The sequence below is a fragment of the Amblyomma mixtum genome, chromosome 8 (assembly GCF_055824585.1).
Source record: "Amblyomma mixtum isolate Tamu chromosome 8, ASM5582458v1, whole genome shotgun sequence".
Taxonomy (NCBI): Eukaryota; Metazoa; Arthropoda; class Arachnida; order Ixodida; family Ixodidae; genus Amblyomma; species Amblyomma mixtum.
In genome coordinates this window covers 24082785-24104831 of record NC_143019.1, presented here as the reverse complement: position 1 = coordinate 24104831, position 22047 = coordinate 24082785, and the positions used below count along the sequence as shown (strand labels likewise).

Below are 22047 nucleotides of genomic sequence, written 5' to 3'. Positions count from 1 at the left end.
TGTCGCACCTTATTCGGTGCAGTGTAATTTGAGCGTAACGATCAGACCGGTAACCGGAACGCGTCGCGTGATTAGCCGGTTAATGCTGACGAATGGGCTTGAAATGAGGTGTCCGCCTGGCCAGATAGCGCAACTAGAGAGGCGGTTCTGTAAGGAGTGCAGCATTTTTGCGTCTGAAAAAAATTTCTCGAATGAAATGAAACACTGTACATACTTTGGGGAGCTTACAATATGCGCAGGCCTGTGAAGCATGTCGCTGGTTGGACGGCTTTGGAGTGTTTTACGTTGGTGTTATTTTAACTCGGAGAACCATTGTGAACGTTCACGTTCAGTTAATTGCAAAAGTGTAGTTGTCAGTGGTACTTTCTTCTATAGCGAAACGATGCTTATAACGAAATTCTTGGTTGTTTTGCACGCGGGCTTGTCATCGTTGTGTGTATGTCAGGGGCAGCTGACATCTGCTGCCCGTGACATAAAAAAAAAGATTATACAGCGTTATCGGATGCAATTTGCAGTTATGGTCACCATATTACTGAGTGTCAGGAAACGACCCTCTCTGTGGAGTATTTTCGCAGCGCCGATGTGGACGGCGTTACTGTTGCCGTTGTCATTGCGTATTGATACAGCTGGGTTTTTCCGCCTTTCCATTACCCGTTGTGTTTAAAAGGCGAAACTTTCTCACGGTGTGATGCTTAAATATCCCCGCCCCTCTTCTGTCTGTTAACTGAGCAGCTTTTCTTTGTGGCTGGTGTTTTAACGCATACCCCAGGTGGGCTGAGTTAATCTGAAACCCTCCACTGTCGTACCCCAGCACGTGCTGCACTGGGGCGTTAAATACCACATACTACTATAATACTATTGTAACGGGGGGTTTGTTACGAGGTACTGGGGCGACGGGAACGGCAACGGCAGCAGTCTGGGATCAAGTCGGCAAAAGACGCACAAGCGTAGCGCTGGCAAAAACTCTCGAGAGCACTGTCACTTCGTCTTCGTCTTTGCAAAACATCAGACGCATCTTCTTCTTTAGCCTTACAATCGCCCCGGGGACAAGAGGAGCCATCCTGGCGACTTAGGATGATGGCAAGACGGCGGGGTCGTAGTAGGGCTTGAGGCGCTGGACATGAACGGGCTCCCGTCCTCGGCGGCGGAGATCAGGAGACGGCGTGAGGGGTTCCACGATATAATTAACCGGAGAGGTGCGCTCCAGCACACGGAAGGGACCATGGTACGTCGCAAGAAATTTTGAGGAGAGACCGGGAGTTCCTGAAGGGATCCAGAGCCACACAAGTGCGCCAGAAGTGTAGTTCGGTGAGGTTTGGTCTTGGTCGAGGCGGGAGCGCTGGCGATGCTGGGTGTCAGTCGTTAGTGACCGGGCAATTTGGCGGCAGGCTTCGGCGTGTTGCGCGGCTTCGGACATATGAGCGTTGATCCGCTTGCACAAGTCGACGACATCTTCAATGTAGCTAGTGAAGCTTTCACTAGCCTGCTGAGATCGTTCACGCAATCGCTGTTCGGCTCGGAGTTGCCTGACAGACGCACAAGCGTAGCGCTGGCAAAAACTCTCGAGAGCACTGTCACTTCGTCTTCGTCTTTGCAAAACATCAGACGCATCTTCTTCTTTAGCCTTACACTATATATTCCTAATGCTGCTGTCGGTATTATTGTTGCTATCACTGCTATCATTTCTATTTTGATTCTACCTTTACCGCTGCTGCTGCTGTTTTGGCGATTTTATACATTCAATGTCTGCGTGAAGCTTCCCAACTGCGTACAAAATCCGGCAGCGAAGCTGTTTCAGTCGTAAAACGGCAGACAATTTTCGGTCTAGGTATTTTTGGCCACGAGTTTGTAGTACGAATAGAAAGTTTTGCAGTACCAACAATATTTTCTGCTGTGCGTTGTGTTCTTCCTTCTCGTGGCGACGTAACTACCGAAAAGTACTGCAGAAGGGTACTGCTTAAAGGGTTCTGCAGAGGGTCTGCTTAAAGGGTACTGCAGAAGGTGTACTGCAGAAGGTGTACTGCAGAAGGTGTACTGCAGAAGGTGTACTGCAGAAAGTGTACTGCAGAAAGTGTACTGCAGAAAGTGTACTGCAGAAGGTGTACTGCAGAAGGTGTACAGCAGAAGGTGTACAGCAGAAGGTGTACAGCAGAAGGTGTACAGCAGAAGGTGTACAGCAGAAGGTGTACTGCAGAAGGTGTACTGCAGAAGGTGTACAGCAGAAGGTGTACAGCAGAAGGTGTACAGCAGAAGGTGTACAGCAGAAGGTGTACAGCAGAAGGTGTACAGCAGAAGGTGTACTGCAGAAGGTGTACTGCAGAAGGTGTACTGCAGAAGGTGTACTGCAGAAGGTGTACTGCAGAAGGTGTACAGCAGAAGGTGTACAGCAGAAGGTGTACTGCAGAAGGTGTACTGCAGAAGGTGTACAGCAGAAGGTGTACAGTGGTGAGCAGCCTTGTCTAGAGCGCTCGGGCGGTGCACTTCCTTGCAAACAAATCCAGATTTTGTGGCAGCCTCTAGGGTCCAGCTGCAATGCTTGCACGGAAGTAGCGCCAGATAGCCTCGTAAACAAAGCAGGCACGAAAACTTTTCCCTGTAATTAGGGGCTGCTCTCTAATTTCGGTTTTCGTTACCAAGTGCGCTCTCTCAAGCGCTCTAGACAAGGCTGCTCACCACTGTACAGCAGGTGTACAGCAGAAGGTGTACAGCAGGAAAAGTAGTGCAGGAAAAGCACTACAGAGAAGCACTGCAGTACTGCAGAAAAATACAATACTCTAGAAAAAGCTGTTACGACAAAACATTTTGTCTCATTTTTGGGCACGATTCTGCCGTTCTTTACGACAGGGGTGTCTCGATTGCACATTTGTAGAGTCCGCCCCTCCTTCGGCGATCATCTCGTATTCACCGGCGGTTCGGGAAAAACGTTGGCACTTCGTATAGTTGCCGCCTGCGGCGTTGTTATGGGCTTTTTCTTCCGTGGGGCCTTCCTCGCGCGACGTCCCAGCTGGCAGGTCGCCCACCGGCTGTAGCGTGTGTGTGCATGTCTGGCCGCGTCTGTTTCGGTCTATCCGCAGGAGGTCCGGGCGTTCGTCGCGATGAGAATCTATACTATATCCAGTCGGTCGCGAAGCGACGGAATATCTAGGGGCGCGAGAGGCACCCTATAGAAGCAGGATTCAAGGACGAGACAGGTGGAGGAGGAAGTAGACTCTACTTTGTATAGGGCGGATTCACTTTTTTTTTTTTTCGACATCTGCGCTTCGTAATTTTACGCGGTTTCTTGGCGACGTTGTACCAAACCAGCCTAGCGCACCTCTCTGTAATTATTGCAGTTGTGAAATCTCCCCGAAGGCCCCCATTTTTCGAGATGACGAGTTCCGGCGCGTTGTTTGCGTTTCATACACCTGAGAAATTCCGCAGGTGTTCGCGCCCCTTGCTGGAGTACAAACTACAGCTGCTGAAGGCAGCTCAGGCGTCCAGTCTGCTTAGCCTCCGGAAATACGGGCTGGTGGTGTCTGGTTTTTGGACCGAACTTTTGTACCGTGCTGCTGTTTAACAACATAACCTGACTTAACCTACGCCGGCAAGCCTTGCCCGTACAGACATCCGTTGGCTCTTTCCGTTAGAACCGTGGTCGGAGCTCTTCCTGAGGGCCGATTCCGCTAGACATGCCGATCGTGGAGGTTTTCTAGTTTGGAACATTTTTTTTTTTACTGTTAACTGGTGGAATTTAGAGGTGCTACACTCAAGTGGAGCTTTTGCAATATATTCTTCTCCGCATAGGTGCGTCATTTTTTTTTTTGTTTAGTCTTCTGCAGGGTGTTTGCACTTCAGCTACCAGTGCTTTGTAGTCCATCTATGCCAGTCTCTGCAAGTCCAATAATGGCACGATTTAATTTATTTCGTAAAAGGGACAGCCCGATTCCTCACTGTGTGAGGTAGGGACAGAGGGAGCTGGGTATACAAGTGCTTGAGTACTAACGTCACTGTCTTCTTCACTGGAGGCGAGCATTTGCTGCTGTAGAATCTGCAAAGACCGACCGGTAATCGTCCAGCCAATCGGAGGTCCCGAGCGCATTGGAGTGCCGTTCGCAATCGCCAAAGTGGTGCTGGTGGTGTAACGTCGTTAAATGCTCGTGTCTCTACAGAACTTCACAGTTGTACACTTGTAGAACAGATGGAGGGAGAGTTGTATACGTACGTCCCAACAGAAGGGAGTAATGTGTCCTCCAGCGCAATCTTTTTTTGAACGGGTGTGCGCTAGAGGACACATTACCCGTTTTTACCCCCATATATAGGCTTACTCGTATTTAAGAGTGTAGGTTTATAAAGTTCCGAGGGAGCGAATGTGTGCGCTGTGCGTATTCCTTTTCAATGAATTTGTGAAGTTAGTGGAGGACTTTTTGCCCACAAGTTCTCGACTATTGTATCCCATATTCCTAAGCATACATTATTGAGTTGAAAATTTTACAAATCTTTCTTTCATTGTTATGCACGATTTATGTATATTTATTCAAATACCTTATAACTGTAACCATCTATTGATATGTATCAGCCGTTTTTCCGAGTCATTATTGACGTTTTATTTGCTTATCCGACAGCCCTTCATTGTGGTTATTAATGTACAGTGAGCAATTTCTTTCTTTTTTCATTTCTCCTTGCATTTTTCTTTCGTTTACAAATTACTGCTCTTGCTGTGAAACGCTTTTCAAATATCGTCCGACTTTTTGTATGCGTTTCCGCCCTGCCTGTGTGTCTAAATAAACAAGTAAATAAATGAATAAGTAAATAAGTAAAGCTGCCAGCATTCGCGCGGATCTCCGAGGTTGGCTGCCGTATAGGCTGCTGTGTCGCGCGTATGCCACGCGAGCAAAGGGTGCGGCATTCTTATGCGACGTCCTGACCGCGTTTCGTGTTCCTGCCAATATATCCGTCGGCGCGGACGCGTGCGTACAGGGAGTGGAGGGGGGGTTGGGGGAAGGGCTCGATTGCGCGGAGGAAGGAATCCCGTTATCATCGCCGCAGCTACACGATGTCCCTCTCGAAAGCCCTCGCCGCGGCCTCCTTGGCGAAGACCGCGGCTTTCGCCTTCCCCTCCGCACCCAGTAGGTTTTGATAGAAGGAAACGGATACGGGCGCCCGTTCCTCCCTTGGCCCCGGGACTCGCCTCTCGTGACGAGCGGGGGAGGCCCGCACCCATCGCTCGCTGGTGCCGCCGCAGTTTGATGCTCGGGGGGGCTACTCTGCTCGCGCGGGTGCAGCAGTGGAAGCCCTTCTTCAAAACGGAGGAAGCTTGCTCGTGATGATCACCTTCAAATCGCGTCAGCCTGTAGTACGTGTGAGTATACAGGCTGACGCTCTTTGAAGCTGATCATTATGAAATTGGGGGTGAGAACAAAACGGAGACAAGGAAAGAAGACAACAGGACGAGTGCCTTCGCAAACAACAGGATGAGGGAAGGCGCTGCTCGTCCTGTTGTTTCCTTTCCTTGTCTCCGTTTTGCTTGCGCCCCCTTTTTTCATCATGAACAGCTTGCAACTCGCCCAACTTTCCAATCTGCTGAAGGTGATCATCACACGCGAGCTTTTCCGTCTTTTAGAAGGGAGTACAGGCTGACGCGATTTGAAGTGGATCGCTTTAAGCTTTAGCCTAACTCGGATTAGCCGCCGCGCTGGCTCAGTGGTTATGGTGCTCGGCTGCTGGCCCGAAGGACGCGGGTTCGAACCCGACCGCTGTGGTCGCATTTGGACGGAGGCGAAATTCCAGAGGCCTATGTATTGTGCGATTTCAGTGCACGTTAAAGAAACCCAGGTGGTCGAAATTATCCGGTGCCCTCCACACTGTACTTACTCTAGGTGTACAGTAACTGGGAACGCCGCGTACTATGGCCCAGTGTTACCAACTGCTCTTTTTTTTGTATGTTGCATCCTGCTATAGTACACGCATCTGGTGCTTTCTCTCCAGTTATTGAACTCTTATCACTTCAGTCATGGCCACTTCAGTCGTGTCGGTTAACACACGGGCTGCAGAAAAAAGCTGTTGTGTACCGACACCTTGCGATACGCAAAAAAAATACAAAAAAAAAAACGCAGGGCTCCTGCGGTGCTTCTAACGTACAGCGGAACGCTAGTATTTCGTTTTTTTTTTTTCGAAATGAGTTAAATCTCGCTAAACGCTAACCGAGAAAAACGCGAAAGTAGGTTACGCGCAGAAACCGCAGCGCTATCCAAGCTCCCTTATGATATGCTTTACATGTTAGTTTGAGCAACTATACATTAAAATGTAATGAAAAGATATGCAAATAATGTAATCAGTGTCATCGTTTAAATGAGCTCTATATTTTATCCAGTTTATTCCCGAAAGCTTTTTCTTTTTCTGCAGTTGTTTTCCAGCTCCGTTGATCAAAATAATTATGTTGTGCATAAAGCAGAAAAATAATTCGAGAGCGTTCGCAGTGTACAATATGGGGCACTGCTGTGCTTCGACTCAAGGAAGAAAATGCGAATAGCGGGCTTCTCTCGCAGGTGCTGCGTGACTGCCTTCTTTTTTTTTATTGTACACACTAAGGCAGTGGAAAAGTAAACTATAGAGCTAGAATGTACGGGATGCAGAATGCATTTTGCTCCACTCTAGCACTTTAATTTTTTTTTGGTGGTAGCGAAATGTTAGGCTCCTACAGGACGACGGCTAGTATTGTCGTATCGCTATTTCTAATAATGAATTGAGAAAGCCGCTGCCAACTTCGCCAACTACACGCTTTAACGTTCACTTTATAGCAGAGGCGCTTCATTGTTGTTGTTCCTAACCTCGTGCAATGACACATGCCCACACAGGGGGATCGGCCTAGAATTGGGGTGCACAGAGAGTTCTTGCTTCGTCGGTGACGGGTCTAATGACCCATCGTTATCGTCATCTTCTAGGTTCGGATCTTCCGCCTATCTCTTCGTATCCTTCCCAGTCGTTCAGAAAGTAGTTCTGAGGAGGGAACAAATGAAACCATGCTATAAACAGTCCGACCTGTGAGGCTCAAGTTGACAAAGAAGGCCATCACGAGTGGATTGGGCTCATTTTGATCCTTGCATGAGCAGAACATCTGGCTGATCTTCTATTCGCCATAGGATCGGCGCGTACGTTTTTAGGCCTTACTGGGCACCTTTAAAGTTATCGCAGCTTCTGCAAAAGCGAGAGCTATATTGATGAGATTTCCATTAAGCAAAATCTGACTTGGTTTCGGTTTCTGAATATGGCTGGTTTCGAAAAAACACACTCCTAATTTGTTGCCGTACCCTGTAACACTGGTTTTTAACTAAAGTTCGCGTAAACGTCGAGCTTGCCTGTGAACACTATCACCAAACATAACGTTTTAATAAGCTGTTTGTGTCTCTAGAAGGAAAGTGCAGACCAACAACTCATTGCATTGGACCAGCTATTAGCCATAGAGCCTTTTAGGCCAATTATTTTTCCTCGCGTGTTTTGAGTTTTTATTTTATCAATTGCATTTGGCGAGGGTGTCAAGTTCCTGATATATATACGCTGAGACGGACGGGCGTGTATTCCATACCTGCTCACGTGCGCCTAGTGGTCGTGAAATGTTTCTTCCTTTAACGTAGTGATTGCACTCCGCTCTTGTTTGGAGCGGTTGTTGAGCTGCGTTAAATGGCGCTTCCGTCGCCATAAACGCTGTCATATAAATGATTGGGTCCGGAATGCAGCCCCAGTGATTACTTCTCTCGCGCCGATTATCATTGCGTGATTCATAAGCGTCGTTTTAATTGCTTCCGACGAATGCTGCGCAAGCGCGCCAAGGGGAAAATCAATTTCTGCAGATGCACTGTGTGTGCACGTGTGTGTGTGCGTGTGTGTGTGTGCGCGTGCGTGTGTGTGTGTGTGCGTGCGTGTGTGCGTGTGTGTGTGTGTGCGTGTGTGTGTGCGTGTGTGTGTGCGCGCGCGCGTGCGTGCGTGCCTGCGTGCGTGCGTGTGCGTGTGGTGCGATGGCTCTGAACAGTGGGCAGTGCTGGTGTCATCGAAAATTTGGCGAGACTTCGATTCTTGCGTAATGCGTGCCCGCACATGCACGCACGAACGCGCACGCACTTGCGTACGTGTTTTTTGTTTTATGGGGGTTTAACGTCCCAAAGCGACTCAGTCTATGAGGGACGCCGTAGTGAAGGGCTCCGAAATTTCTGGAGCCCTTCACTACGGCGTCCCTCATAGCCTGAGTCGTTTTGGGACGTTAAACCCCCCCATAAACCATAAAAAAACCACGCACACACGTACGCACACGCTTTCAGTGGCCATTAGCTCGAACTCGAAAGAAGTGTTTCACGTCTTTCTGTGGCGATATGTCCTATAATCATTTTGCAGGGAGAAGCTGTTTAAGGGACATCCGTCAGCGTAATAAGTGTAACCAGTCGGTGAAATAGTGACGTCGCCGAGGAAGGCGAGAGGCCGCTTGCATCTGCTATCGGTACACGCATTGCTAGTCTAACACAAAAAGCCCAACCCAGCACCAACAACCAAAACAGGTTCCACGCTTCTGATTCTCGTGACGGCTTCTCCCTGAGTCTACCGCGTTGAGCCATTCATAAAGCTATGACGGGGAATATTTTTCCTCAGCTCGTTAACTCATTCGCCCTGGCCTCTTTCAGTTAAATTGGATCGATAGTCCGCACAGTTGTCACTGCATTGCCCCTTGTAAAAATGGTCTTTAGACTTTCTGTGGACTTCTTATAGATAGACTCTGTTGGCTTCCTGTAGATATTTCCTTTAGTCTATTCATGGTCTATAGACTCTCTACAGAGGCATAAGTCTACTAAATATGTATGGCCATAATTCTATGGATTGTCTATAGAGTGCATAGACAAAAGTCCGGTAAAAGTTTATGGCCATTAAACTACAGATTATCTAGACTGTCTCGAGACTGTAGATAGACTATTGTCTACAAAATGTCTCGAGACACTGCATGGGCAGGTACAGTTTTTGTCAAAAGTAACCAGGCTGCATCTTTTTCTTCTCAGTAGTATATTAAATCTATTATGCCAGCCCTCAAGCTCTAAATCTCTGTATGGTAAGAAGAACCCCTGTTCTCACCATCAAAGAAGTTTTTGATCTTTAGGGAAGCCGTCAAGGCTCTGTTATGCGAATGAGAAGCAAACCATGCAGCCTGGTTACTTTTGACAAAGACTACATGTGGTCTCTAGAGACTGTCCCTTACAAAGTCTCTAGAGACTGTCCCTTACAAAGTCTCTAGGGACTGTCCCTTACAAAGTCTCTAGAGACTGTCCCTTACAAAAGTCTGTAGAGGCTGTCCATTACAAAAGTCTCTAGAGACTGCCTTCTCTGTAGAGGCTGTTCCTTTTTTTTTTAGTTTCGAGAGTCTCTAGAGATCTTCTGTAAGGTACTAGTGTTGCAAGTGCGTATTTTCGAAACAAGTGTTTGTTGTACCGTATAATAACAACAATGAATCTTGTCATTTTCCTCATTTTCCCCCACATGTTCCTGTCCACGCAGAGTAAGGGGGGGGGGGGGCGCATCTCCTTTGTCATGCCGCCAGATACATGCATAGGCGCGCTTATCGCGACCTTCACGCGCCGCGTTGTCGACTTTATTCGAGTGTGTCGGTGTTCCTTATCGCCCCGAAGGAAGTGGCGCTGGAAACGGGGCCGGCAACTTCCAGCGCGTGGTCGCGTCGAAGAGATTGTTTTTTTTTTTCTCTTTTTTTTTGCCGAATCTGGGTCGGAGGAGCGGTTGCTCAGACTGATGTGCGGGCCGTTACGATATATGGGAATTCCTTTTAGATTCCGCTCCAATTTTTGTTTTTCTCGCTTTCTGTGATAGGACTATAGCGTCGTAGACGAATCTGGGTAGTTCAGTATAGATTCCTTTTCGATTCCGTTTCTAGATTTTTTTTTCGCTCTGTGACTGGCTGCAGCGCCTCTACGTGCGCAGATAAATCACGGCCGTTACAGTATAGGAATTCCTTTTCGATTCCTTTCTTTTTCTGTTGGTATTACAGCGTCGTCGACGAATCTGTGTCGTTCGATATTGATACATTTTCGATTCCACTCCGGTTTTTTTTTCGATATCTGTGGTTAGCTGCAGCGTCGCTACATGCACGCCTCCCCCCCCCCCCCCTCTCGACCCAAGATTAGGCATCTATAGAAGTGACATGCTACTGTAAAGCGTCTATTAAGCGTGTCTTTGTGGTTGTTTGCTTCTGTGGGCTGTCAGGTTGTTGTTTCTAAGCTACGGCGAGAAAAGCGCTTTGTCAGGTTTAGTTCGGTTATAGTGAGCGAGCTATTGGGACTTAGCAAGAGAAGGCCTTGCCTTGCGTGGGGATTCCGGCGTTGTTATAGCCCCGTGTGTGACTAAAGCGATCGGTATGCAAGAGCTCGCAAAGTCTCTGATAGCAAGTTCTGCACGATATTCCCGTAATTACCTTTTGTCCACAGGGCGTAACAAGCTTTTGGCAGCGTTGTTTTGCGCAGAATGATGGCGCCACTGAGCAGAAGAGGCTCAAAGCAAAGATAATGCTTGTTTTGTGTGAGCGACTTGCGAACTGTGCAGAACTGCTTTTGTTCTGTGTGTAGAGAGGTGACCCGAATGCTTGGCCTAGTGAAAAAAAAAGTATGTGTGATGTAATAACCTCGTACAATTGTCATACAATTACCGTACACTTATCATACAAATGTCATACATTCTTCGGAATTACACATTTATCATAAAGTTGTCTACAATGTCACACAAATTGTATGACACTCTGTACGAGGTTTTTTTTTTTTTTTTGGACCCGCCGCGGTGGCTCGGTGGTTACGGCGCTCGGCTGCTGACCCGAGAGGCGCGGGTTCGATCCCGGCCGCGGCGGCCGAATTTCGATGGAGGCGAAATTCTAGTGGCCAGTGTACTGTGCGATGTCAGTGCACGTTAAAGAACCCCAGGTGGTAGAAATTGTTCCGGAGCCCTTCACTACGGCGTCCCTCATAGCCTGAGTTCCTTTGGGATGTTAAGCCCCAATAAACCAAACCAAACCGTTTTTTTCTTTGCATTTGCAGCTTTTGCAATAGTGAGCGTTGTATTGTCTCATTCACGGAAGCTGTTTTCGATCCGGTGGTGATTTTTTTTTTTTTTTGCTGGGTAATGTTTGCATTAATTTAAGAAAATGTATAGCCTTTTCCATCGACACAGCGTCATACTAATGAAGTCCATGTATAACTATAGGCTGTGCTATAAATATAAACTCGCCATAATGAAAAATGATGACTCCTTACTTACACTGGCTGGGCTAGAGCAAAGCAGAACTGTGTATGATACCCGCGCAGCAGAACCTTGGAATGTTAAGAAATGCCGCACAAACTATGGCAAACAAATGTTGCAGCATACCTTACCGACACTTCTGAACCAGTTGTACTGCCACAAGAATCTTGATCTATCCAATATTTCTCTGAAAGAATTGCCCCAAATGTTCATGTAGTTTTTTTTTCTTCCTATTACCACTTTGAGTGCACCTGTCAATTTTGCTGTCATTTATTTTCTCCTCCCTGTGTTTGCCTTTATAGGCTCTTTGATCTAATGTAGTTCTTTCTTTTATAAGCACAATGTACTGCGTATTGAACGTACATGTCTCTTTCTCTGTACCGAACATACTTTACTCACATTTTGTTTGATGTCGTACTCCGCCACCGTCAATGCTGCACTGTAAGAGGAAGCCAGGACCTCTCAAGCTGTCTATACAGCTTTTTCCCTGGCTGTCCTCGCAACACCCAGTTGCGGAAATAAACCTTCAAACTTCAAACTACCTGCCCTTTGCGCGCTTTGATTTCGGCAACTAATCGCGGTGCACTATATGGTCACCCTGTGTTCGACGCATTGAGACGTTAGTTTCCTCTTCGCCTCTCTTGAAACGCTGTTCTTACGACTACTTACTGTGCGACAGTGTTAAACTCGCGTTCAGCGGAAAAACCGCTGTAGATGTCGAGAAAATCCCGATTGGTCGAGAGGGTCGTGGCGTCTCACGCTGAGCATCTGGAATGAAAATGGTTCAAAGCTTTACTTAAATTGCGATTGTGAGGTCGTAGCACGACTCAAGTGTCACTATGACACGTAAGAATGTAAAGTAAATTACGTTGGAAAGGAAATTGTGGTAATAGGCTGGGAATCGAGCCCATGACCTTGGTGTTGCGAGTCAGCAACGCTACCCCTATAGGCCATTGAGGCACTTTTTTTTTTCTCGTTAGACTTTGATAAAGGGAGACCTTTTACGTCTAGCGGTGCATCGCGTGGTTTAGTATGCCTACTGATGTATGCTAATCAGTATGTGTGATTAGAGATACTAATTAAGAAAGTTGAAAGACACCAAAAACGCTTTCGCGTCATACTCTTAAGCAAAGCTCGTATGTCCTTCTGATTTTATTTGTTTATTATTATTTCCAGCTTCGCAGTTTTACAGAATTGACTAACTGTTGCTCCTTCATGCCATGACTGCTGTAGCTCTGCGTTGGCTTGTTTTCGCTTTAGATTTCGTGTTTCTGGGCTGTATTGTTTTTTTTTTGGTTCGCCCGCGTTTTTATCAGCTCCCCCCCCCCCCCCCCCTCCAACCCATTCTGGCCTGTGGGTCTCTAAGGTCGTAATGAATGATGACGAAGCGACGATAATGCGCCTGATGAGTAATCTGTGCTTTGTCTTCTCGAGTTACGAGTCTGTGGGTGTGTGTGATTGGGCGCTGTTAATTAGCCCTCGCTGTAGTGACCTGATGGCCGTAAAAGCGGCATACAGCTGTACAGGCCTACGGAACGACTTGTGTTTTGTTTTACGAGCAATTTTTGCAATGGAGGTGACACTCCTGACGCAGGGTCCCGATGAGTGGAGAGGACTTCGGGGGATAGTCTGTAAAACGTTGCTCGTGTTGAGGATAGCGTCACGAGGTCGTGAATGGCACCTCTCGTATTGGGAACGGGTTGAAGCTTTTTGGAACGGTAATAAAGGTGGATCTGCTTCCTAGCTCTTTCATAGTATTTTTTTTTGCTAAATTACTGAGTTAAGGGTGACTGAGTTAAGGGTGACCGAGTTAAGGGTGACCGAGTTAAGGGTGACCGAGTTAAGGGTGACCGAGTTAAGGGTGACCGAGTTAAGGGTGACTGAGTTAAGGGTGACTGAGTTAAGGGTGACTGAGTTAAGGGTGACTGACTTAAGCGTGACTGACTTAAGCGTGACTGACTTAAGCGTGACTGACTTGAGTTAGAGGTGACCGGTAGTTTGCCGTCGTGTACAGTGGCTTGTCTGGATATCTGTGCGACTGCCCTGATGTTCGGGTTAATCGGTTGTATCTGTTATTTGCCTGGGCGTGACTCCACTGCCTTTGTAAGGATCTTTGGCCATTGTCAGTCTACTGTATTAACTAAAAATCGTCTGCAAAATTGACCGCGAAAACCACGAAAAGAGACTGACTGCTCTTCGTGTGCCACGTATGCCGCACTGTGCACCCGCGGCTGGTCGCGGCGGTCTCCTTTATAAAAGCCTCAGGAACAACCTTGTCGTGCCTATATACATGACGCGTATCCGCCTTGGTGTGGGGATGTAGCCTGCTGTTTATGCGTACACGCGCGCACGAGTCTGGGTCAATGAAATGCGACTTCGTGTTGCGTCGCGTCTCTCTTGTGTAAGTGCCCGCGGGACGCGTGGGAAATTCGTTTCGTGGCCCGCCGCTGCGCCCGGAGAGGATACTGTGTAACCGTGTTATATATGTATACTCGCTTGCGGGTGCGTGCGTGCGTACGTGTGTGTGCGTGTGCGTGTGTGTGCGCGTGTGTGCGTGCGTGTGTGCGTGCGTGCGTACGTGCGAACGAGCTCCGAATCTACGATTGCGCGGGACCACGCTGCGGATGCTGCTGCGTCCAAAGGAGAGGCGTCGCATCCTTTCCGTACCTTATCGGCATTGCGAAAGAGTTTCTGCCGTTGCTGCCGCCACAGTCATCGCTGTGACACTACAGCCGATTACAGCTCAAGAACGAAGCGGCTTTTCCCCTTCAAAGGACCCCTCCTTCCAGCCAATGGCGTCGGCGGATTGTCATGACCCTGCTAGCGTGATAATGTAGGGAGTAGCGCGAGAATGCAAGGAGGGGATTACCCCTGACAGCGGGGGGAGGGGATTACACCCTTTCATTCATCTGCCACTCCCTGCGTTGTCACCCCAGCACGTTCACGAGAATCGGCCGACGCCATTGGCTGGAAGGAGGGGTCCTTTGAGGGCGAAAAGCTGTACCGTTCTTGAGTTGTATCCGACTGTAGGGTTGTCCCGGCTGGTCGACACTGCTGCCTAAGGACATATACTCAAATATACTCGAACCCATTGGCCCCCCACCAGTTTGGACAGGTCTTGCATTACCTGAACCCTACAGGTCACGGGAGGGGGGGAATTAATAAAGTTTATGTACATCCTACAGTTGTACGGGCGTTGTGTGTGTCCCCCTCTTATGTCCCTCCTTGACGCATGTGCAGTTTTTTTTTTTCTCACCTGCTTCTAGTGCAGGGCAGCTATCTGGGTGTACACGAGTTTTTTGCAGGGCCGTGCAGTGTGGCTGAGTTTTGCATCGTCAGTGTTCCAAATTTTTTCGAAGTGAGGAGGAGAGAGACTAATAAATACAGGAGAGGCCTTCCTAGTATTCGAGGTGGCATAGTTGCTAGAGAGCGCCCCACAATGCGGCTTGGAAGTAAGAGCAAGCACCTTGGGCTGTGCGTTTTTGACAAATTGTCTCGCTAGTCTGCCCCCCCCCCCCCTCCCCTTCTTTTTTATTTTATTCCTCTCTTTCTCACTGCGTCTCCCTCGATCGCGACTGGTATGACCGTTTCTGTCGCGAGGGCAGCGAACTCAGACGCCGCGTGTCGGCATTGCCACCACCTCCTGGGGGAGTTTGTGGATGCCTTTATTACTGCGGCGTATCTAATCTCGCCATGCACAGTTTGCTTCCTGTGTGTCGTCACTTGTCTGCGAGCTTCTCTGTGTGCCTGTCTCTGTGCGCTACAGCAACTTTAATAGTGTTGTGCCTCAGCTCGGTATCTAATCGTCTCCACATTGTACCGGGAATGTCATTTCCTAATTTCTCGGCTAGATGCATCGGAGCCTTTCAATACGTCGCCGCGTCAGTTTGACGCCATGGAGCGATACCACTCAGGGGGCCTCGGCGGCCGCCGATAAAATTGTTTGTGCCTGACCATGCTCTTGAGAAAAAAAATAAAAGGTTCTGTTATCCCACTAGAGCGCGCTTTAAATATTGCGCTCCATCTCGGGCAGCTGACGTGACACCCGACCTGTGAAACCTGCGTGCCCCTCAGATCTAGTGGGATGGGGTAAAGATGCTTCGTGCTACGCAGCTGGCCTCATACTTAGCCAGGTCACTTACAGTATAGCACGTTGTCTCTCTCAACGTTACCGCCGTCCTATGTTTCCCATACATGGCTCACTGCGCTCGGGTTAATTGAATATCAAACTTTCTCATTGCTGAAGTTCCATCCACGTAGGTGACAGCTGTTGACAGCTATACATTGGTTACTTGTTTTTCACGCGTACCACAGCGCTATGTATACCCTTACAAAATTTTTGTTATAGGTGGCAGCTGTTGACTGTTGGCAGCTAGACGTTGGTTACTTGTTTTTAACGCGTACCACAGCGCTATGTATACGCTTAAAAATTTTTTTTAGACAGTCTATAGACTGTCCATAGACTTCTGTGTATAAGGTCTATAGACTCTCTATAGAAAAATCTTCGAAAACAGTCTATAGCCAATACCAGCGCTACAGGCACTCCAGAGACAATATATAGATTTATGGTCATACACTTTTAGTAGACGACTTTTGTCTATAGATAGCCTATAGACTATGAATAGAGAAAATGAAATATCTATAGGAATGCAATAGTCTATAGAAGTCTATAGACCATTTTTTAGAAGGGTATTTAGGCTTGCACAAATGGGTGCACGGACGCTCATGTTTTCAGAGTCCGTTGGACCGTCTTGCGCTACGGCTGCATTGCCCGAGAAAACTGTGTATGCGATGTACGGCCGGCTTAACCACTGTTACGCGTAACCATGGTTAGGCGGAGTTAACCATGGTTGTCGCGAACCTCAGTTCGGCGGTGTTACACGGGAAAACCTGTCCTCGGTTTGTGCAGTGGTGCTGGTCCTCGCAGGTTCCCAGGTTGACTCATATATGCCACGTGTGCGTGACACTGGCGATATATTTTGTTGGTACGAAGATACCGTTCTCGCAGGGATACGGAGATGGCGTTTTAACGACCGCTGGGAGTGGCCTCTTGGCGCTGCGGTGTTTATGCATCCTGGGCCTCCTTATCTCTTGTATGTGTATACCTAGCCTGGACACATTTGCCCGTCTTCGCATATCTCGGCATCGTTATCTCGCCGTCTTCATATCTCACCGGTTTTCTCCGCGCCCTTTCGCGGCACGGTGTTGACACCGTTCTTCCTTTCTGTCATGTTCACGACCCTCCTTGGAGTCGTGATGGCGTCGACTTTCAAACTCTGACGTCACGGCACTAGTTTTCAGAGCGCTGCGTGACCATTCTTGCTTCCTCGCTACCTGCCTTCCCTTATAAAGATGGTTTATAGACTTCTTATAGACTCTGTTGCCAACCTATAGATATTTTCTTTTGTCTATTCGCCCGCCGCGGTGGCTCAGTGGTTACGGCGCTTGGCTGCTGACCCGAAAGACGCGAGTTCGATACCGGCCGCGGCGGCCGAATTTCGATGGAGGCGAAATTCTAGAGGCCCGTGTACTGTGCGATGTCAGTCCACATTAAAGAACCCCAGGTGGTCAATTTCTGGAGCCCTTCACTACGGCGTCCCTCATAGCCTGGGTTGCTTTGGGACGTTAAACCCCAATAAATCAAATCAAATCAAGTCTTTTGTCTATTCATAGTCTATAAAAAAAAGGGGTCTACTGGCCCTTAATATATAATTATCTATAGGCCGTCTAAAGGGTTTGTACTGCCTATAGGACTATAGTCCATGGACGGCATAACGAAATTTTTATTAGGGTCGGAAGGCCTATGACTGCTGCTCACTCAAGCTACCGTTAATTTGAATTTTTTTTTGTACTACCGGCCGGGTTGGCTTTGTGACCGGCGTTCGGCTGCAGATATGCCAAGGTCGGGGGTTCGATCCCTGCCGCGGCGGTCACATTTCGCTGGAGGAAGTACAAAAAACGCCCTTATGTGTGCAGCGCGATGTTAGCCGAATGTTGAAGATCCCCAGATGGTTGAAACTATGGCGGAGCCCTGCACTGCGGCATCTCTCATAGCCAATGCGTTGCTTCGGGATGTTAAACCCCGGAATTCACTTTTCCCAACAACTGTAATGCTTCTTTTCGATGAAGGCGAAATTCTAGAGGCCCGTGTACTGTGTGATGTCAGTGCACGTTAAAGAACCCCAGGTGGTCGAAATTTCCGGAGCCCTCCACTACGGCGTCTCTCATAGCCTTAGTCGCTTTGGGACGTTAAACCCCAAAAAACCAAAACCAATCTAATGCCTCTGTCTTCGTAGCTCCATAGCCTAAAGGCCCTTCATGTGTGGCTGAATCAAAGGCACTGGCACCGTGAATCAGTGTCCCGATGTAAGTGAACATAATTTTTGCAACTCTTAAAAAAAAAAAACACCATCTTGTATACACGTATATGTTCGTTCCAGAGGGCAGCACAGATAGATGCATCGGGAAAGCGGCTATTGAAATGGAATCAAGTATCTGGCCCGAGAAAGCTTCCTGTTCTTCGTGCTGGCAGTATTGGGACTCAACAGCTGGACTTGCTGAGCGATCTGAATAGGTCTATCTGTTCTATAGAAAGAGAACATTTCAATACTAAAGAAGGCGTGTACCTTTTCCCAAGGCCGCTGCGATCCGTGGGAAAAGTGTCGCGGTACTTTGATGTATATTCCAGCTAATCGCTTCTACGTCGCCGTTGCGCGCGGATCGGCATGTGCATGCATATTATACGTACACGCGCCTGGACTCCACGGTGCCGTCATCCTCGTCTCCCCGTATGGTTTCGTTTTCTCCGGCTGCGCTCTGTCTGTTCGCCCACCAAGTCTCCCGCTTTCCTCCCCGTGGAGCTTTTAATAAAGCTATTCTCTCTTCCCACGCCACGCGCTTTCGTGCTCACTGTGTGATAGGTCGAGGAGGTCATCGCGGTTCAACACCGGTTGGGAGCTGCGCGTCGTAATAGAGACGTCTGGGCGAGCTGTCCGCGAATACGGATGGAGTGGTCATGCTGCAGCGCCCTCTGTTGTCCAGCACCTCCTCCCCCGTCTCTCTCTCCATTCATTTGTTTTTCTCACGCTCATCCCCAGTGCGGGGCGGGTAGGAGGTCGCATTCCATTCTCGCCGTACGCTCTTTGCAAGCTGAACCGCTCTCGTGTACGTCTTCGCATATGCATGTCCTTTTTGTGGGCCCGCTAGGTATGGGCTGCAAGGCTGGCCTCGGCTGGACCCCTCTGGTCGCACCTTGTGGGAGGTCGCCCCCCCCCCCCCCCCCCCCCCACCTCTCCCGTGTGTTTGTGGCACCGTCGCGAAGGGGAGGCTCTCTCTAACCTCCTCCTCCAGCATTGGCAAGTTTCGAATACTTGAATGCTGCTGCGCTCCTCTGCCCTTGTTGCGGATGGTCGATTGCGCATGCGCCGTACGTCCGTCCAAGCCCGTTGTGTGTGCGCATCGCGCGTGCCGGAAGTAATTTGGGACCGGAAGGCATACCGTACGTTATATCTGGGTGGGTTTGTAGCTGCGGAAGAAGCTGCTGTATTATGAACATTTTTTTTTTTTGCGCTCTGAATATTTTAAAGAGGACTTCATCCTCCAAGGGCATGCCAGGGAGGTGAGGTTTCGTACTTGACTCGGCTAGTGTAGGCCCGAAAACGTGGGTTGTACCTCGGAATCGGTAGCTGCGCCGCGATCTTTAATAGTGCGTGTTTCACTTGAGTGATTGTAACGCGAGCGAAAATTCGGGGTGGTGTGAATATGTTCGCAGCGTATCTTAAACATTTATCGAGAATAATAGTACTGTTACAGTTGAACCCACATTTTTGGTCGAACACAGTCAGAGGAGAATAATGGAACTTGTCTTCCCGGCATGCCCTTGGTGGATGAAGCGCGGCGCTGCCGGTTTTGTCTCTAGAAACTCGGTGCCATGGACTCGTCCTTCGGTATAGTGCATGAGCGACGCGTTTACGTGTCTGAGCTTAACGTGCAACAAGCAGAACAGCAACACCGGCCTTCTCGTTCTTGTTGGTTGGTTGTGGTTTTGATATTAGGCAGCTCAGATTCATGTATGCTTGTGCATACGCCGTGGTGGCTCAATGTTTATGGCACTCGGCTGCTGATCCCAAAGACGCTGGTTCGATCCCGGCCGCGGCGGCCGAATTTCGATGGTAGGCGAAATTGTAGAGGCCCGTGTACTGCGCGATGTCAGTGCACGTTAATGAACCCCAGGTGGTCGAAATTAGCCGGAGCCCTCCACTACGGCGTCCCTCGGAGCTCTTCACTACGGCGTCCCTCATAGCCTGAGTTTCTTTGGGACGTCAAACCCACATTAACCAAACCATGTATACATGCGCATATTATTCTGTACTGCTCAGACAATAATGTGGTCGTGATGGTGCACGGCACGGTATCGTGTAGATCGGCACCTTGCCAAGTATACTATGCCCCGGTTATAAGCGTATGCTCGCTTCCAGAGCACACCTCGAGCCGCTGTGTATTGGCACGGGTGTCGCGTTGAGTAGAGGCAAGCGGAATCAAGTTAATGCTGCGGGGCGTAGAGGTATAACGCGTCGTGCTGTGTCGTGTAGCTATAGTGCACCGGAAACGGGGCACTTTTGGGGGCGACACGTCCTGCTCTCACTCTTGCCGGGGGGTGAAAGAGCGGTTGTGTTTCGACACTGAGTCCGAAAAGGCGTGCTCACTGGACGAGCGGTTCCCGAGGCAAAAAGAAAAAAAAAAGATTGAGAGAGATGCGCATATTTTGCTCGCGGAAATGTAAACTTAACTATAGGATACGACCTCGAGGACTGCGTCGGCACCTGTTGCTCCGTGTATGCAAACGCACACGCCCCTTTTTCTTTTGTACGAATGAAACCGACGGTTCTTGAAACCCCAAGGGCAGCAGGCAGAGCGGTTTTTTAATGTGATATAGCGCTATAGAAGCCTCATCGGGAAGAAAAACGTTTCGTTGGAAGCTAAATTCGCGCTGATTGGTTGTAGAGAAGTGACGTTACTTCCGGCAATGGCGTCCGTGTCTGATTATCGCTGTGCTGTTTCTTTTGAACTGTTCTTATACATCGAAAAAGAAGTTATAAACAATATTCTTGAGAAAGAGCTCGGCTAAAGGTGCTATATATTCAACGCACAGCAACTCGGTGCGTGTTCCTGTCTGCTGGTTTGCCTTCCTTTAGCGCGTTGATCAAGTTATTGTGCTACGCTGCTTCTGGAAATGAGATTTTAAGCTAAAAAGCGTTAGAAGTCAGTTCCAGTTCGAAATACTCCTCGGTATGTTGTCCCCATGGAGTGCGTGCTGATTTTGAATTGAAGTCAGTGAGGTCATTTTATACACCCCGTACACTTATTGGGCTACCTGACAACATTTTTTTTGCTGAAACACTTGCAGTCAGGTACGTCCTGCCAGTTTTAAGGTCGAAAGAAACCGGAATTGAGTTTATTGCGTAATTATTGTAGACAAAAATTATGTGTGCCAGTAAGAGAGGTTGTTGCCCCTGCCATCGTTGAATTGAAGAGTATTATTATTATTATTATTATTATTATTATTATTATTATTATTATTATTAATTAACTTCGAGGGGAATAAACGCCCTGTCAGTTTTCCGTGAAATTGTCCTAGCGCGGAGTCTTATCTGAAATTCGCAGCATGACCTTTTTGTTTGGCTGACCTGCCATAAAGCGTATTCATGCTTATATTGTGCGTGCAGGTGATTTGCGGTGCGGCAAACAAGGATTGCCGCTTGCTTCGTATGTAGCTACGAAGTTTGCGTGTGTACGTTGATTTCTGCTCGTTTGATTCACTTTCTTTTTCGCTTTTTACGTATACGCCGCACAGTTGTGAGCGTGCACGTCTCCTCCGAGGCGTAACGCTGCCTCTCCGCGAAGAGATTTGTCCCGATAGCCCGCGGAGCACAGCCTCTCCAGCGTCGTCGCGTGTCCCGCGGTGATGACGGCCTCTTATCGGCGCCCAAGCCTTCTGGTTGCGTGCTCCGAGGGGCCTTTACTCCTCCTCCTCCTTCTCAGATGCGTGCGTTTTTTGTTGTTTTTTTCGTGCGCATGCGTGTTTGTGTATTCTTCGCGTGACGGATGACTTTGACGGGCCGGCGCTGGAGTCGGAAGCAGCGCAAGCAGCGAGCATCTGTGCAGATATATCCATCCGCCTTTGGCCAGCAGCGGGGCTCGTGCGAGTGTGTGCTGTGTGTGCCCGCGGGATGGCGAGGGTCAGTGACCTCTCCCCCTCCCCCCTTTGCCCCTCCTCTCCCAGTTCCCAGGTCTTATATCCTTAAATATATCCACACCCACCAGTAGTACACGCGTTCGTCATCATCGAGTCGGCGGCTTCGCTGTAGCGGATTTATCTCGTATTACGTCATACGTCTTGATGCATTTGGTCTGGTGTCCTCGGGCAGCGCACCGAAATATAGACCTGATTCGTATAGTAGATATATGAACCGGCGTTGTTGTGTGAGTTGTGCATGGGAGGCGAATGCGGGCTTGCTTTGAATGAATGAATGAATGAATGAATGAATGAATGAATGAATGAATGAATGAATGAAGTAGTGATGAATGAATGAAGGAGCGATTAGTGAGGGAATGAGCGATTAGTGAGGGAATGAGCGATTAATGAGGGAATGAATGAACGAGCGAGCTGATAATGAATTTCGGAAAAGCACCATGGACCGGCTATATACTTTTTGTGGTCGGTGAAAATGTCAAAAAAAAAAAAAACACTAACAGGAAACGAAGGCAAAAATAAACCGGAAGCTAGCGGAGGAG

General features: G+C 48.6%; 1 protein-coding gene across 2 annotated transcripts in view; it reads left to right on the top strand.

Annotated features, from left to right (window-relative positions):
* ena (ENAH actin regulator enabled) overlaps positions 1-22047 on the top strand; it is a 116102-nt gene that overhangs the window by 13938 nt on the left and 80117 nt on the right. The gene's annotated exons all lie outside the window — the stretch shown is intronic.